Below are 16,858 nucleotides of genomic sequence, written 5' to 3'. Positions count from 1 at the left end.
CAGGGTCAGGTCTGATTCATGTCTACAGTTCCATTGCCCAGCAGGGCCTGGCAAAGAGTAAGCATTCAATAGAGTTTGGCAAAATGGAAGTCAGTGTTCAGGCTGTGGCTTTATACTTCCTAAAGTCAAGGCTAGCCATTCCTCCTGCACCCAGCATGTCTGACACTCCTTTGGCCTAGATTAAGTTTTGCCTCCCCTAGGAACCTCCTCTGGTCAATTCTGCCCCTCGGTGGTTGGGAGGTCTGAGGCTTCTCTTGGGTTAGCCTCTTTGTAGAATGGACAACCACTTTCTCATGTGCTTTTCTTCTCAGAACCATGTGGGCACCAGTCCTGTTAGATCATCAGGTACATCAATGATCTCATTTAATCCTGAGAGGGGGTCTTGTCATCTCAGTGTACACATGAGGACACTGAGGACCAAAGAGGTGAAGTGTTTGTACTTTACCGGAGGTCACACAGCTGGTAAATGGGTTAAGTGAGACTTGAACCCAGGCTTTTGTGACTCACCTTCAAACCTGGGCTTTTCTCACTGGCCCACAGTGTTTCTGCATATAAAAAATGAGACCTAACCCCCAAGCAACAATTTAGTGCTGTCTCAGAGCATCCCGGGACATCCCAGCCTCCTCTGCAGGAACTGTTTTTAAATAGGGGTCCAGGCTGAACCCTTTAGTTTCCTCAGGAAGGACTAGGGAGAAGAAGATGAGGTAATGGTTTCCTGGGTGGCTCAGTTGGTTAGTGTCCAACTTTGGCTCAGGTCATGATCTTACAGTTCGTGAATTTGAGCCCCAAATTGGGCTCTTTGCTGTCAGCACAGAGCCCGCTTTGGATCCTCTGTCCCCCTCTCTCTCTCTGCCCCTTGCCCGCTGATTTCTCTGTCTCTCTCTCTCAAAACAGATAAATAAACTTTGGAAAACAAAAGAGAAAGATGAGAGAATCAAGAGAGAAGAGAAAGAATGAATACAGGAAATCAGAGGTGATGTTAAGGTTGGACATTGTGTCCAAGCTCCTATGAGGAGTCATTTTGTGAGGAGAGAAAATGTTCTCTCAGGATACTGTCCTCCCCAACTGCTGTGTTGCTGTGTCAACCGATTGAGCCCAAAGGCCAGCCTGGAAATTTACCACCAGTGGAGGCATAATTACCCTTTTAATTTCCTTCCAGCGGAAGTTTGCTCAGGTAGTTACCAGCCCTGTTTTCTTGGGCTTCTCCCTCTTAGCACTTTCCCACACGTCCAGCTCTCTGGGAATCTGAGGTCTTCCCTGGATGTGGCACTAGGGGAGGAACAGCAGATAATTGAGGGCATGTAAATTGAATGAACATGACTAATGTTTATACAAAGCTTTACAGCTGCCCAAGCACTGTCACAACAGTTATTTTATCTTTCCAGAAATACAAAGAAAAGGATATTATTTTCAACTCCATTTTGCAGCTAACAAATCAATTCAAAGTCAGATAACTAGTCTGAGGTTACATGCCAGGAAGTGGCAGAACTGGAATTTGAACTCAGATGTGTTCCATCCCCAAACCCATGCTCTTACTGCTGTTCCTTACAGTACCCATTCATTCAGTGCTCACAGTGTTTGGTTAAATGATAAATTAAGTGCTGAAGGTACACTAAAATTAGGGGGAATTTTGAGAATGAGGATTTTAATAGGCTTCTTGGAGGAGGTGATCCCACCTTGAGATGGGAACAGAATTGAATACCAATGTATAATATTTACAAAAAATATATTTTTGTCTTGTTTCCACAGGGATTTAAAATGGTAGAGAAAGATTAGACAGAATGAATCATTTTTTTCTTTTTTCCAGTTTGGTTCTGACTCTAGCCTGATTTTTTTCCCTCAGGTTTTCTGCTCCAAATTACCTCCTAGCAGTTTAGTCAATCCCAAAAAGTAAAAACCAGACCAAACAAAACTAAAAGAGTTTATGGTCTTGTGGATAAGACAACTTGGCAATTCATACAGTATTTCCCTAGAGAGAGGGTAGAATAGGGGTTAGGAAGGCTAACCCTGGGGTCAGACTGCCTGGTTCAGACCATTATCAGCTATGTGACCTTAGGCAAGCATTTAACCTCTGAGTCTGAGTTACCTCATCTGTTGAAGTGGTATGACAATGGGACCTCTCCCAGAAAGCTGTAATAATGAATTAGCACAGTGCTTGGCAAATGGCAGCCAGTCATTACTTCTATCTGTGGGTTTTGGGGGGAGATTTGAACAGAATTCTGAATGGTAAGTAGGGACTGGTTTAGCAGGGCAGGGCAGGCTGTTCTAGGCAGAGGGAACAACATGGAAGAAAACACAGAGACTTTGAGGAGAACAATATTTGGGACCTGGAGAGTAGCTCAGAATGGTTAGAATATGAGGAGAAAGAATGGGAGGGGTGGCATGAGCTTAAGGCAGTAAAACTATTGGGTTAGAAAACAAGGGATAAGTTTAGCATCCTAGCATCTTGGAAAGAAGTATAGCACAGGGCTTAAACTACCTTCAACATTTACTAATTTGGGCTAGTTAACCTCTCTGTACCTTGGTTTCTTTGCCCTACCCACTCAGAGCTGGTTGTGAGGATTGTGAAGTAATGCATGAAAAATACTTGTCACAGTGCCTGATACTTAGTAAATACTCAATTTATTATTATTATTAGTAGTAGTAGTAGTAGTAGTAGTAGTAGTAGTAGTATTTATCCTGACTCCTTAGAACCAGAAGGGGCCCTAAAAATTATCTAGTCTAATGTCCCTGTTTTTTTTTTTTAATGTTTATTTTAGTTTTGAGAGAGAGAGACAGAGCATGAGTGGGGGGTGGGGGGGTGGGGAGAGAGAGAGGGAGACACAGAATCTGAAGCAGGCTCCAGGGTCTGAGCTGTCAGCACAGAGCCCAACGCAGGGCTCGAACCCATGAACTGCGAGATCATAACCTGAGCTGAGGTCGGACACTTAACTGACTGAGACACCCAGGTGCCCCTAATGTCCCTGTTTTAAAGGTGGAAAACCAAGGCCCAAAGTGGGGTGTATTTATAATCCCACAAAGCAAGTTAGTGGTAGAATTAAATCATACCCAGGCCTCCTGACTCCCAGCCTGCACCGTGTGGCTCCCTTACTATTGTCAGGCCACCTCTGACAAGTTCTCCCTCCCTCTACAGATGATTGTCTCCCCTCCTTTGTAAATAAATTTCAAGGCATTTATTTTGTGCTCATCCTATTTTTAGAACACTCTGGCACCTGTATGCAAATGATCCTCAGGGGACTTTGTCTGCTATGGTGACTTGGGCCAACTCCCCAAAGAAAGCAGCTATGAAACCAAAGGGAAAGCACAGCCCAGGGTGGGGTGGAGACCCTGCACTATCTTTCTAGTGAAGTCTTAGAAGTCCTGGGGAGTTCATTCATTTTTTTTTTAAGTTTATTTATTTTGAGAGAGAAAGAGAGTAAGGGTGAGTGGACGAGGGGCAGAGAGAAAGACAGGGAGAGAGAGAGAATCCCAAGCAGGCTCTGGCTGTCAGCGAGGAGCCCAGCTTAGGGCTCGAACTCATGAACTGTGAGATCATGACCTAAGCCGAAATCAACAGTCCGACATTTAACTGACTCAGCCACCCAGGCACCCCCTGAAGAGTTCATTCTAATCTCTTACCTGCCATCTGTATTTTAATTTTTTTTGTCTCTGTTTGGAAATGAGTTCATAAGGAGGTCTTTGGCCAGGTTCCAAGCTGAGTTTTTGGGATTCAAATGTCATGTCAGAAGGTAATGTGAAACCCAGGCCTGTGGACATTCATATCAGCTATTTAGCTGTGATGCTGGCTCACGTTCTGGAGAAATGATTCTTACTTTCAGGAAAATAGAAGTATCATGGGGGATTGGAGGGAAAAAGATAATTTTATCAGACAACCCAATGGTTCTGCCTTACAGAGCTGAAGAGAATTGGGACTAATGAGATGATAAGAAGGACATGGGAACAAGGCCTCAAGCACGTCTCCCATAAAGGGCAATTTCCCTGGCCCTTGGCATAAGCAGCAGTGTCCCCATCCTCAGTGGCCTCACCATTTAGCACACACTTCCTGAATGTCTTCCAGGTGACAGGCCCAATGTTCAGCGCCACAAACCCCTCAGTGGCTTTTCTTTGCAGGACAGTGTCCAAGCACCTGGCCTGGCCTCAATGATCTAGGTAGCTCCAGCCTCACTTTCTACTTCTACCCTCACCTCGTATTTTAACTATTCTGTTTCAGAGAATCTAAAATGCTATCAATTGTAAATTATATTCTTATTTCAGAGATGTTAAAATGTGAAAAAGTGAACATCTTAGAGTCCTTCTGAGTATCTTATACTTCAGTGAAAATGGAACTGCTCGTACTCTCCCCAGATGCCATGGCGTTTCAGGCTTCACTTTTTTTTTTTTTTTTAACTGTTTATTATAGGAAATTTCAGACAGGAAGTCAAATGGGGAGACTACATATTACATGCATTCCATAATCCATCTACAACAATTATCAACTTATGGTTTATCCTCCATGTTTTCTCCATATTTTGTTTTCCCTGGGCTATATTAAGAGCAACTGCCACTACCTACTATGGACTTAATTTTTCTTAATTATAGAAGTAATATATGCTCATTAAAGAAAATACTTTAAGATTACATTCAGGCATAAAGAAAAAAAACCATTATTGTTGTTGTGGTTCCTTTCTTTCCAGTTTCTTTTCTATGAGTTTTTATCGTAATGGAGGTCACACTGTATATTCAATTTTATATCCTGCTTTTTAAAAATGTAACATAGGGGCGCCTGGGTGGCGCCCCTACTTCGGGGCCCCTACTTCAGTTGGGCGTCTGACTTCGGCTCAGATCATGATCTCGTGGTCTGTGAGTTCGAGCCCTGCATCGGGCTCTGGGCTGACAGCTCAGAGCCTGGAGCCTATTTTGGATTCTGTGTCTCCCTCTCTCTCTGACCCTCCCCCGCTCATTCTGTGTCTCTCTCTGTCTCAAAAATAAATAAAACGTTAAAAAAATTTTTTTAAATGTAACATTATAGCATAAATATAGCTAAAATTATTAGCAAGTCTTTACAAATATGATTTTAATGACTTCATTGTACATCATAGGGAGGATGCACCAGATCCATTCATTAATTCATGTAGTCAACAATATTTGTTGCAGTTACATGTGTTGGGCACTATAAATAAGGTAAAAGAATGAGGCACAATCTCTGGTTTCTCAAAGTTTAGTTCTCTATGGTTTAAATATTTAATTATTTTTCAGTTTGGGGCTGTTATGAATCATGTTATAGTGATTAGTGATCATCCTTGTGTGTAAAACTTTTCCTAGGTTTTAGATTATTTCCTTTAAATGGATTTTCAATCGTGAAATTCCTAATTCATGTTATCTTGCCAGCATGGAATATGATGTTAGCTTAATTTTAGCTAATTCAATAGGTTAAAAATGGTACCTCATCATTTCAAATTACATTCCTCTGATTACATATGGAACAGTCATCTATATATTTATTAATCATTTGTTTTCTGCAAATTGTCTGTTTGACAAGGTTCCTATTTTTATCACTGTCAATTTCTCAGTACAAGGTCTGATTCTCATTTCCTTTTACTTGCTGTGACCTGGGAATGTATTAGGTATAATCTTGTTCCAAGCTTCTCTTTTTTCTCCTAGCCCTCTCCTACCTCACTTCTTCCCCCACCACTTGCTATCCTGAAGGGGAGTTGGGTGAGTCACCTAAAGGATACAGGAAGTAAAAAATTAAGTAAATTCCTCAGAGAGACTTCTGAGAATGCTCTGAATGGTGCTGATGTCAATTTGGAGGCAAAAAGGGTGAAGAGGAAATGGGTTGCCAACTCTGATGCTAAATTTGTCTATGCCAAAGCACTGAGGTTTTATGGATGATGGTTCATTCAGTAGGTATCTTTAAAATACCTGCTACATGCTCAGATCTGTGCTGGGTGCTGATAAGGGCTTACTAGCTAGAGAAGACACAAATGAAATAGATCATAATTTTTTTTCTAAGGTTTATTTTGAGAGAGAGTGAGAGAGAGCACGGTGCATGTGCACGTGTGCTTGAACAGGAGAGGGGCAGAGAGAGAGAGAGGAAGAGAGAGTATCCCATGCTGCCAGCACAGAGCCTGACTAGGGGCTTGATCCCATGAACCATGAGACCATGACCAGAGCCAAAACCAAGAGTTGGAAGCCCAACAACTGAGCCACCCAGGCATCCCAGAAATAGGTTGTAATTAATAGTCAACTACGTATATTTTAAAGGCATCCAGACTAAGTGGATGGAAAGGTTCAGCAGATAATTAGTAATTTCCATCTAAAACTTAGAAGTGAGGGGTTGAGGGGAGGATAAAGAGCCAGTGTAGAAGATAGAGCAGGAGCAGGGGGAAAATAAAGGGAACACACTGATGAAGCAAGTTGATGCTGAGGAAAGGTGGGGTTTCAAGAAGAGGAATGTATGTTTGGGGGATGCCATCTTTGTTATTTAGGGCAAAAGAGAGACCACATTATCTGCCCTTCTCTTATTCATTCATTTCTTTGTTCAGTTAGTATTTTTGAATATTTGCCAGTTGCCAGGTACTGCTTTAGACATTGCAGAAGGTATAGAAATGAAAGACATAGCCCCTAAACCATAGTCTAAATGAGGAGATGCAGATGGGAGTGGAAACAAATCCCTGATATAGGTGCTGTGAGTCATTCATTCAAAAAATATTTATTGGGGCACCTGGGTGGCTCAGTCGGTTGAGGATCTGACTCTTGGTTTTGGTTCAGGTCATGATCCTAGGGTTGTGGGATCCAGACCTGCATCAGGCTCTGCACTGAGCATGGAACCTGCTTAAGATTCTCTCTCTTTCTCTCTCTCTCCCTCTGCCCCTGTCCCCTGCTTGTGTACTCTCTCTCTTTCTAAAATAAAATAAAATTAATATTTATTGAACACACAAGACATGCCAGATACATTGAGGAGCAATGAAAGGAAGTCCTATAACCTTTGGTTTATCTGCTTGAAGTAAAATGTGGAAATCATGGAAATCAATAGTTATATCCTTGAGAGGTTTTGAGTTTTGAGTGTTTGACAAGGGTTTTGTGTAAGAGACCAATGCCAAAAATAAGAATCCAGGGCATTCATTTCTCTGGGCCTTGGCTTCCCATCTGCAAAATGAGGGAGTTGACCCTTTATGTATCTATCATAGGATTAGTCACATATGAGGTAGCTTCCCCACTAGACTGAGAATTCCCAGAGCAAGGATTACATGGGTCTTTGTCACTGGCACAGTGAAATATTTGTGGTAAATCAGTAAATATTTGTGGAATTGATTATTCTTGTGAGGGCCTTCTAGCTCTAATATTCTGTGCTCTGCTGCTGCTAAAATAAAGTCCCAAGTACGTTCTGTGGAAGCCCAGAAGGAATGATGACAAATTTTGATGCTAGATCCCAAAGAACTTTCCAGAATAGGCGCCCACTGACCTGGACCTCAAAGTTAGATAGGATTACAGTGAACAGGGAAGTGCTTTATAATCCCTAGTCCTGGATTCTAGTGACCTCTTTCCTGCCTTGTGCCCTCAAGGATCTATCAGTTACTACCTATATGCCCTTAGGCTTTAATTTTCTCACCTGTAAACCAGTAGTGACGATAATACATGGTATGCTGAAGAGAACATCATGTGGAGTCTGAATAGTTGGATTTGAGTCTTTGACTAGCCAAAAAGTAAGCAGCCATATGACCTTGGGAAAGTCACTTTACCTCTCTGGGTCTCAATTTCTCTACCTGCAAAATAAAGGAGTCAGACTAGATGAGCTAAGATTGATTTCTTCTGGCTCTAAACATCCTGCATCCAGGGTCATTGTTAGGATCCAATAAGGTGATGCAACAAAATGTTTATAAACTCTAGGTGGTCCACAGTGTGGCCTGTATTGCTGAGGACAGATGGGTGTAACACCAAGCCAGCTCCAAGGGATCACTTTCTCCATTCCTCAGTCCTCGGCTTCTCCCAGACTCCATTGAACCTCTCTGAAAAGCTTCTCTACCTCTGGTTTCCTCCCACTCCCATGGGACACAATGCCTTGGCTTTCTGCTGCTGCAAATACAAAGGGCTTGGAGCTTGACAGGTGTTGGTCAGAGGGTGAGGTGTAGGGAGAGCCAGCCCAGAAGCTCTCCTTACTGCCTTCCTGGTGCTCGTTATTTCTATCTCCCAACATGGCCCAGAGGGAGTGAATTGAATAGGAGGGAGGGAGGAGTCTGGCCTGGAGGAGAAAGTATGCAACAGGGCAGTATCCAGGGATGGAGGCCCCAGAAACAGCCTCTTACCAGTTGTGTGACCTTCCAGGATGTGTCACTGCTTTGTGCCTCCTGCTTTATCTATAACATGGAAAGGGACCAGTAAGAGGAGGTGGTTTGTATGATCTCACAGACCCTTTTATAACCAAAGGGGTTATAAATGAGGTTTGAAATGAGTTTTCCCTACCAACCACATGGTCAGCTCTTGAGTTTCATTCAGCATTCTTATTAGTGCCTACTATGTCCCAAGTGCTATAGTCAAGGGCCTGGAATTTAGCTAAATATAGGATTGGGTCTCAAGATGCTCATAATCTGAAAGAGGAGACAGACAAATAAACCAGTACTATAATAAATGTGATGTGTCCAGTGACATAATGCCAAACCATGAAAGGGCAGAAAGGGAAGTTACTTTGTCAGGGGAGGGAAGGCCAGGAAAAGCTTCAGAGAGGATGTGACCTTTGAATGAGTTTACAAATTATAAAAGAGAAGGGGATTCCAGGCAAACATCTGCATATCAACAAAAGGCCATAAGTAGTTAGGCAAAACTGGAACTCACGGGTTCAGTGGAGGTATGAGAAGGAAAGAACTGGAAGGGAAGCTTGAGCTAGATCCTGAACACTCCGTATGTTGTACTGAGAAATTTGGGCCCTATGGTGGGGGCTATGGGAGGCCAGAGAGGGGATCTAGACCAAGAGGGAAATGATGAGATTTAGATTTTAGAAAGACCCATCTGACATTGTAGTATGCTCTGTTGAAAATGTTGCAGACACCCAATAAATTCATCCTTTCAACAAGTATTTATTGGAAATCTCCCCCACCTTATGTGCTAGTGCTGTGCCAGTCACGGAGACACAATAGTAAAGCAAAACCAGACATCCTGTTCTTGTGGCACTTGCAGTTTGGCAAGGGAGACTGACTTTAATCAAATAACTGCACGACTAAATACAAAATTACAGTGAGGATGAGTGCTACAAAGGAGAAGTACATGGTGCCAGGACAGCATGTAATTGGAGTATTTGACTTTACCAGGATGGTCAGGGCAGCTTCTCTGCTGAGTTGAGCTAAGCTCCAAAGGAAGAGTGTTGCCTCAAGGAAAGGCACTAGGAAGGCTTTACGGGAACAGCCTCTCAGGCTTCAGACTCCCATCTGACACGTTTACCTTCCAAAGCAAACTTCAAGCAAGTATTGCGTTGTACTCATCCTTTGATCTTCGGGACCTAGCAGACACTAACCATAGAATCAGCGAAGATTTGAAAGAAAAGGAAGGTAAAAGAGGAAAACCTATTAGGCACCTTAGATATTTGAAGATAGCAGTGCTATTTCCTAGAGTACTAAACATCTTCCATCCTGTAGTTGTTCCCCCTGTAAAACAGTTTCAAGTTCCTGTCACTGTTCTGGTTATTCTGCTAATTGTGAAGGTCCCTGTGACAGGTGACTTAAAACAGAGACATAGCCTTGTGCCAGGAGCCATGGTCTCTTGGAGCCAAAAGACTTGGTATTCTTTAAGCCCCTTTCCATCATTCACTGTCTTTCACCTCTGCAAGCATCAATTGCCTCTGTTGTGGAATGGGGATTTGGTTCTTCTCTCATAGGATTTCTTTGGGAATTAACTGAGATAACTGAGATAATAAACTTTATAACCTCTAAGAGCTAAACAAACATAGGATTTAAATTTTTGGAGGGCTGCCACGTGAGTGAAAAATTAGATTTATTCTTTGTGTCTCCAGAGAACAGAATTAAATCAATGGATAGAAATTACCACATGCAGATTTCAGCTCAAGAGAAGGAAGAAATGTTCTAATAATCAGAACTGTCCGTCAATGGAATGGCTGCCTTTTAAGGTAGTGGGTGTCCAACATTAGAAACACTCAGTACAAGTATGCCGTGGAATGAATTCCTAGTTTGAGTGAGAGGGTAAGTTGAATAATATTTAAGGTTTACTTTTAACTTTATAATTCAACAATCTGGTAGTCAAGACAAGTGGAGGAACTGGGAGGGGGCATATGTGGCAGAGAGCAGCATGAACAGAAATATGGAGCAGAAATGAGTGTGGCATGTGTGGGCGACCATGACGAAACTCCAGAAAGAAATGAAGAGTCTGTGTGGTTTGATGATTCAGTGGAAGATAAAGAAGATAACTAATATTGGTTGAGCACATGTGTGCCAGACACACGTGATTCCATTTAAACTCTCTGGGTAATTTCCAGCCTTACCCTCTGGTGGAGGGGAGATTGTTCACCCCAGGAAACCTTAGAGGACCCCCTCTCTGGGAGGGGGGCGGGGTGCTGCAGAGTGGATTCATCCTGTCCTAGGGGGAAGAAGGGGATCAAGAATACATAGTCTGGTTGGGCTATAGGTTGTGTTGAAAATGCACAGGCTGGGGGCGCCTGGGTGGCGCAGTCGGTTAAGCGTCCGGCTTCAGCCAGGTCACGATCTCGCGGTCCGTGAGTTCGAGCCCCGCGTCAGGCTCTGGGCTGATGGCTCGGAGCCTGTTTCCTGTTTCCGATTCTGTGTCTCCCTCTCTCTCTGCCCCTCCCCCGTTCATGCTCTGTCTCTCTCTGTCCCAAAAATAAATAAAAACGTTGAAAAAAAAAATTAAAAAAAAAAATTAAAAAAAAAAAAAAAAAGAAAATGCACAGGCTGTGGTCAAAAGACAGAATTTGAATCCTGACTCTGTCTCCTTACAGTTTGTGACTCTAGCAATTTACTTAACTTCTGTGATCCTCAGTGGATTTATGTATAAAATGGAGACTCAAATTTGTCCTGCTTTAGGCTGCTGTAACAATTAAGATAAATGATGTAGAATAAAGAGCATCCTGGGAAAAGCACAGGCTTTGGAATCAGACCTAGGTTTGAATCTCAGTCTGGCATGAACTGGTTGCAAGATCTTAGGCAAATTATTTAACTTTTTCTCATCTGTAAATAGAGATAACAGTATTTCAAGGTTATTTGGTAATTAAATAAAATAGGTTAAGTGCTTAGCATGGTGCCTGGCCTGTAATAATTCTCAACTAACAGTCTTATTTTGTTACTATAAATAATAAGTGAGATCCCATATATAAAACATTTATCAAAATGCCTGGCACAGAGTAGGTGTTCAGTTGATGTTAGCTTCTCTGCCCCTTACCTATGTGTCTGTCTGCCACATGGGGCTGCTGGAGGCCAGGGCGGCGGCTTGCTCACCCTGGTGTCCACTCTCTGGAATAATGCTCTGCCCATTTAAAGAGCTCAATGAATGCCTGCTTCATAGAAGTGAATTGATTGCTCTTGATGACATGGTCTCCTTCCTCAAGTAGCCAGTGAGTCATGCCTCTTTCTCCTCCTTCCTGTCTCCTCTTTGGTTCTATTTCTGACTCTCATCAGTGGGAGGGGAATCAATGTTTGTTGAAGTGATTCTTAAAAATAAAAGAGAGAGGGAGAGAGAGGGAGGTTCAGGAACAGTTCTCTGGGCTACTTTCCATTGAGCACAGGATGGTGAGAGCTGGATTGTTGTTTCCAACCTTGCTTCTTTTCAAGGGAAATGACAATAACAATAATATCAACAGTAATAGCAGGAACTACTATGGACTTTATTGCATACCTACTATGTGCCTGGCACTCTGCCAGGCTCTCCAAATACGTTATCTATAATCTTCACACAACCACTTTGAGGTTGGTATTATCACTTTACAAATGAGAAAACTTAAGCTTAGAAGGGTTAAGTAATAATGAAAATGATATGTACTCCCCTATTTGAGTACCTATTATGAGCTAGACATTTTAAAAAATCTTATTTAATTGCAAACAGCCTACAAAGTAGGGATTATTATTTCTATTCCAGATGTGAGGAAGCTGAATCTCAAAGAGATAAAAAGACAAAACAGAACAAAACAAAACAAACAAACAAAACAAACAAAAAAACCCCAAGCTTTCCAAAACCACACAATGGCAGAGCTGGTGATGAATGGTGAACTGGTGATGAATGGCAGAGCTGGGAGTCAGACCAAAGCCTGCTCAACTTTTACACTCATCCATTCCCTTTCTATCAGGCCATTTGCTACTCTTTGAGGGAAGCATCATATTGAGACTCTGACTGGAAGCAGCCCTCAGCAGGTTTGAATGAGTGGGAAGTGACACATAGCATGAAACTCATCTACTCCAGCTGGGCAGACTCTGGGAAGCTGGCCCTGTTCCTGGGGCTAACTCAGAAAGTGCAATAATAGTAACTGAGGCTTTTATGGCTCTTACTATGTACTAGGAACTTTTCTAAGCATTTTAGGTATAATAACTTTCTTAATGTTCACAATAACTTTGTGAAGTAGATATTGTTGTTATTCCCACTTTAAAGATGAAGAGACTAAGGCTCAAAAAGGCAAATTGCCCAAGAAGGAGATTACACAAGAGCATAAATACCAGGAGATAGTGATCATTAGGAGGCATTTAAAAGGCTGCCTACCATAGTCACATAGTAAGTGCTAGAACAGGGATTCACACCCAGGAGTCTAACCCCAGAGACCACCCTCAATTTCAAGACTGTGTAGCCTTTTTGTTTGGCAAGTGATGATTGAACCTCCACTGTGTGCACAGCCCTGTGCTAGGCACTAGGAGAACAGAGATGAAACTGGTTCCATGTCCAAGCTCATTTAGTATTCCATACTAGGATTTATTTTGTTTTATTTTATTTTATTTTATTTTATTTTATTTTATTTTAAGTAACCTCTACACCCAATATGGGCTCAAATTCATGACCCCGAGATCAAGAGTTGCATGTTCTACCAACCGAACCAGCCAGGCACTCCCCATACCAAGATTTCTAATTAATTGGGCATCAATTGGGTGACAGGACCCCCCCTGTCAAAGAGCTGGGGCACAGGGCCAGACTCCAGTCAGAGATGGAGGCCTCAAAACTCTCACAGGGAAATGATACAACACAGGCAGAGTGAGAAAAGTTGAGACCAGCTGCTTAAAAATCCTGCTTGGGCCTTTAAATCTCTAGTCTGGATGGGTGGCTTAATTCTAAACCTCTCTAAACCTCACAGGACAAGATTTGGGGCCTGGCCTGCAGATGGGTGGGAGGAGTCTCATTTGTGGTGTGGGAGCTCAGGAAGCAAAGGCAAGGGGTGTGGGGTGGATTAAATACTGTTGAAGTGTTTCATAGGTCCAAAAAACTTCTGCATAGATAGTGCGAATTGATGATTTCTCTCAGTAGTGCCTAAAATTCCCAGTGTTATGTGTTCACTCACTCATCCATCTCTTCATTCATTTATATATTAATTCATTCATCCACTCACTCATTTATGAACTGAAGAACTTTTAGAAAGAACTCTTACCAGAGCTCGTAGGAAGAAATATTTTTTTTTTTTATAAATTTTTTTTCAATGTTTATTTATTTTTGGGACAGAGAGAGACAGAGCATGAACGGGGGAGGGGCAGAGAGAGAGGGAGATACAGAATCGGAAACAGGCTCCAGGCTCTGAGCCATCAACCCAGAGCCCGACGCGGGACTCGAACTCCCGGACCGCGAGATCGTGACCTGGCTGAAGTCGGACGCTTAACCGACTGCACCACCCAGGCGCCCCGTAGGAAGAAATATTGTATGTGGTCAGAAAGGATACTCTGATAAGCTGCTTGAGGTGAAGAGTAAGACACCCAAAGATCATGCTCAATAAACAGGAGTTGGAGATTTATATGCTCCCCAAGGATAGTGGGTGTAGTAAGTACAGATTTTTTTGCTGAGTAAAGTTGTGCAAGTCTAGACCAGAGCTGAATTGCTGAGGACATGGAGAAAATGAGGTAACAGATAACTGTTGTCTTTGATTTCTCATCACTTCACCTCCAATTCATCACCAAGCCCTATATAACTCATCTCTTAAATACCTCTTGAATCTGTTTGACTTCATTCTCATTGCTACCACTCTAGTTTAAATCCTATTGGGACTTACTTGAACCACTGCAAAGATCTTCTAACTAGCCTTCCTGCTTTCCATCTCTTCTTCCAGTCCATTCCCCACATCACAGCCAGAGTGATCTTTCTAAATAAAGTTCAGATCTAATTATGTTAATCCCCTGCCTCAAAATCTTTTATTTTAAAAGATAAAGTCCAAGGGCACCTGAGTGGCTCAGTTGGTTAAGCATCTGCCTTCGGCTCAGGTCATGATCTCATGGTTCATGAGTCTGAGCCCCAAGTCTGGCTCTCTGCTGTCAGCACGGAGCCCACTTCAGATCCTCTGTCTCCCTTTCTCCCTGTCCCTTCCCTGTGCTCTCCCTCTCTTGTCTCTTAAAAATAAATAAATAAACTTAAAAAAAAAGATAAAGTCCAAACCCCATAGCACAACATTTAAAGCTCTTTCTAGCTTCAGCACTTATCCATTACCCATTTCCCATTTCTTACCATTCCTTAAGTTCTTTTGGAGTACTCAATGGCAAAAACTCTTCTTTTGCCAAAATACTTTTCCCTCACTTCACTGCTTGGAAAATTCTTCTTTAGAAAAGTCCCTGATGGGGTGCCTGGGTGGCTCAGTTGGTTAGGTGTCCAACTCTTGATTTCAGCTCAGGTAATGATCCCATGGTTGTGGGATCGAGCCTGGCATTGGGCTCTGTGCTGAGCATGGAGCTGGCTTAGGATTTTCTCTGTCTCTCTCTTTCTCTCTTTCTCTTTCCTTCTGTCCCTCTCCCCTGCTTGCTCACTCAGTTGCTCTCTCTCTTCCTCAAATAAAAAGAAAGTCCCTGTTATCCTCCTACTATTGTCAAATAAGCACATCTTCAGGCCAATGCTTCTGGACTTGGTACAGATTCCATTAGTGGGAGTTACGCTGTCTACCACGTTTATGATTCTCCTCGTGGGCATATTATAAGATTGCATTTTTTTGGATGTGGGTGTGTGACTTGCTTTGGCTAGTGAAGTGGGAGAAGTAGAAGTTTTAAGAGCCAAAATATGACTCACACACTTCTCCCCCCTCTGGTAGCTGCCCTGTCAGCTACGGAAGACAAAAAGCAGAGCACCCAGCCAACTGTTAATAGATATGTAGCAATAGTGAAAAATAAAACCTCGTTTAAGCTGCTGAAATTTGGGGATTGCTTTGCTACTAAATAACTCAGTATATCCTAACTGATACACTATCTCTGCTTTGACAGCTTCTATAATTACCCCAAACCACCATGTTTCTACCTTACCTGACTTGTGTGACACATTTTCTTTTTTTTTTTTTTAAGTTTGTTTATTTTGAGAGAGAAAGAGAAAGAGAGAGAGCATGTGTACCACAAGGTGGGAGGCGCAGGGAGAGAGGGAGAGGGAGAATCCCAAGCAGGCTCTGCACTGCCAGTGCAAGCCTGACGCATTTTCTTTATACTGCTTATCTGGAACTAATGACATATTGCCACATACTGCTAGTTATCAGTCTAATGCTCCCCATTAGCATTAGCTACCTCTGCACTTTTACTGAGACTTCCTCAAGTTAGGGATAGTGCCTTGTCCATTTTTATATCACACAAAGTATGGTCCATGGCTAAGGTATAAATTGTAATGAGTGTAGGAGTCAGACTTATTTTTTTTAATGTTTATTTGTTTTTGAGAGAGCGCAAGCGGGGGAGGGGCAGAGAGAGTAGGGAACAGAGGATCCAAAGGGGGCTCTGCGCTGACAGTAGTAAGCCTGATGTGGGGCTCAAACTCACAAACCGCGAGATCATGACTTGAACTGAAGTTGGATGCTCAACCAACTGAGCTGGAGCTCATCCAACCCAGGTACCCCTCAGATAGATTTATTTTGAGTTCTAATTCTGATACTTAGCGGCAATCTTCTTAAGCCTCAGTTTCCTTATCTGGAATAAAATAGAGTAATCATATATATCCTACAGAGTTTTTCTGAAGTGTGTGGATAACAGGTGCAGCATATACACAAATAATGGCATACTGGAATTATTGTCCCCTTATTTTATTATCATTATAGATTGTGTTCAGTAAATACTTGTGGATAAATCCTCCATTGATTGGAGTTTAGTGGTATGTGCGTTGGACTTGGAATCAGAAGTCCTGGATTTAAGGCATAGCTTTTGTCTCCAGCTTTGTGACCTTAGGAAAGTCACTTACCCTGCCTGCATTTTTGCATTCTCAACTATAAAATGTAAATGCTAGTGAATAGACATTTCTCCAAAGAAGACATCCAGATGGCTAACAGACACATGAAAAAATGCTCAACATCTCTCATCATCAGGGAAATACAAATCAAAACCACAACGAGATACCACGTCACACCAGTCAGAATGGGTAACATTAACAACTCAGGCAACAACAGATGTTGACAAGGATGTGGAGAAAGAGGATCTCTTTTGCACTGCTGATGGGAATGCAAACTGGTGCATCCACTCTAGAAAACAGTATGGAGATTCCCCAAAATATTAAAACTAGAACTACTCTACGACCCAGCAATTGCACTAGTAGGTATTTATCCAAGGGATACAGGAGTGCTGTTTCAAAGGTGCACACGCACCCCAGTGTTTATAGCAGCACTATCGACAATAGCCAAAATATGTAAAGAGCCCAAATGTCCATCGATGGATGAATGGATAAAGAAGATGTGGTGTATATATATACAATGGAGTATTACTCAACAATCAAAAAAAAAAAA

General features: G+C 42.3%; 1 protein-coding gene across 2 annotated transcripts in view; it reads left to right on the top strand.

The window, feature by feature from the left end:
• RAB3B (RAB3B, member RAS oncogene family) overlaps positions 1-16,858 on the top strand; it is a 64,337-nt gene that overhangs the window by 30,018 nt on the left and 17,461 nt on the right. The gene's annotated exons all lie outside the window — the stretch shown is intronic.

Source organism: Herpailurus yagouaroundi, unplaced genomic scaffold (genome assembly GCF_014898765.1).
Source record: "Herpailurus yagouaroundi ecotype Mexico unplaced genomic scaffold, PumYag 77, whole genome shotgun sequence".
Classification (NCBI taxonomy): Eukaryota; Metazoa; Chordata; class Mammalia; order Carnivora; family Felidae; genus Herpailurus; species Herpailurus yagouaroundi.
Note: the sequence above shows the minus strand (reverse complement) of the source record. Positions and strands in the feature narration are given on the sequence as shown.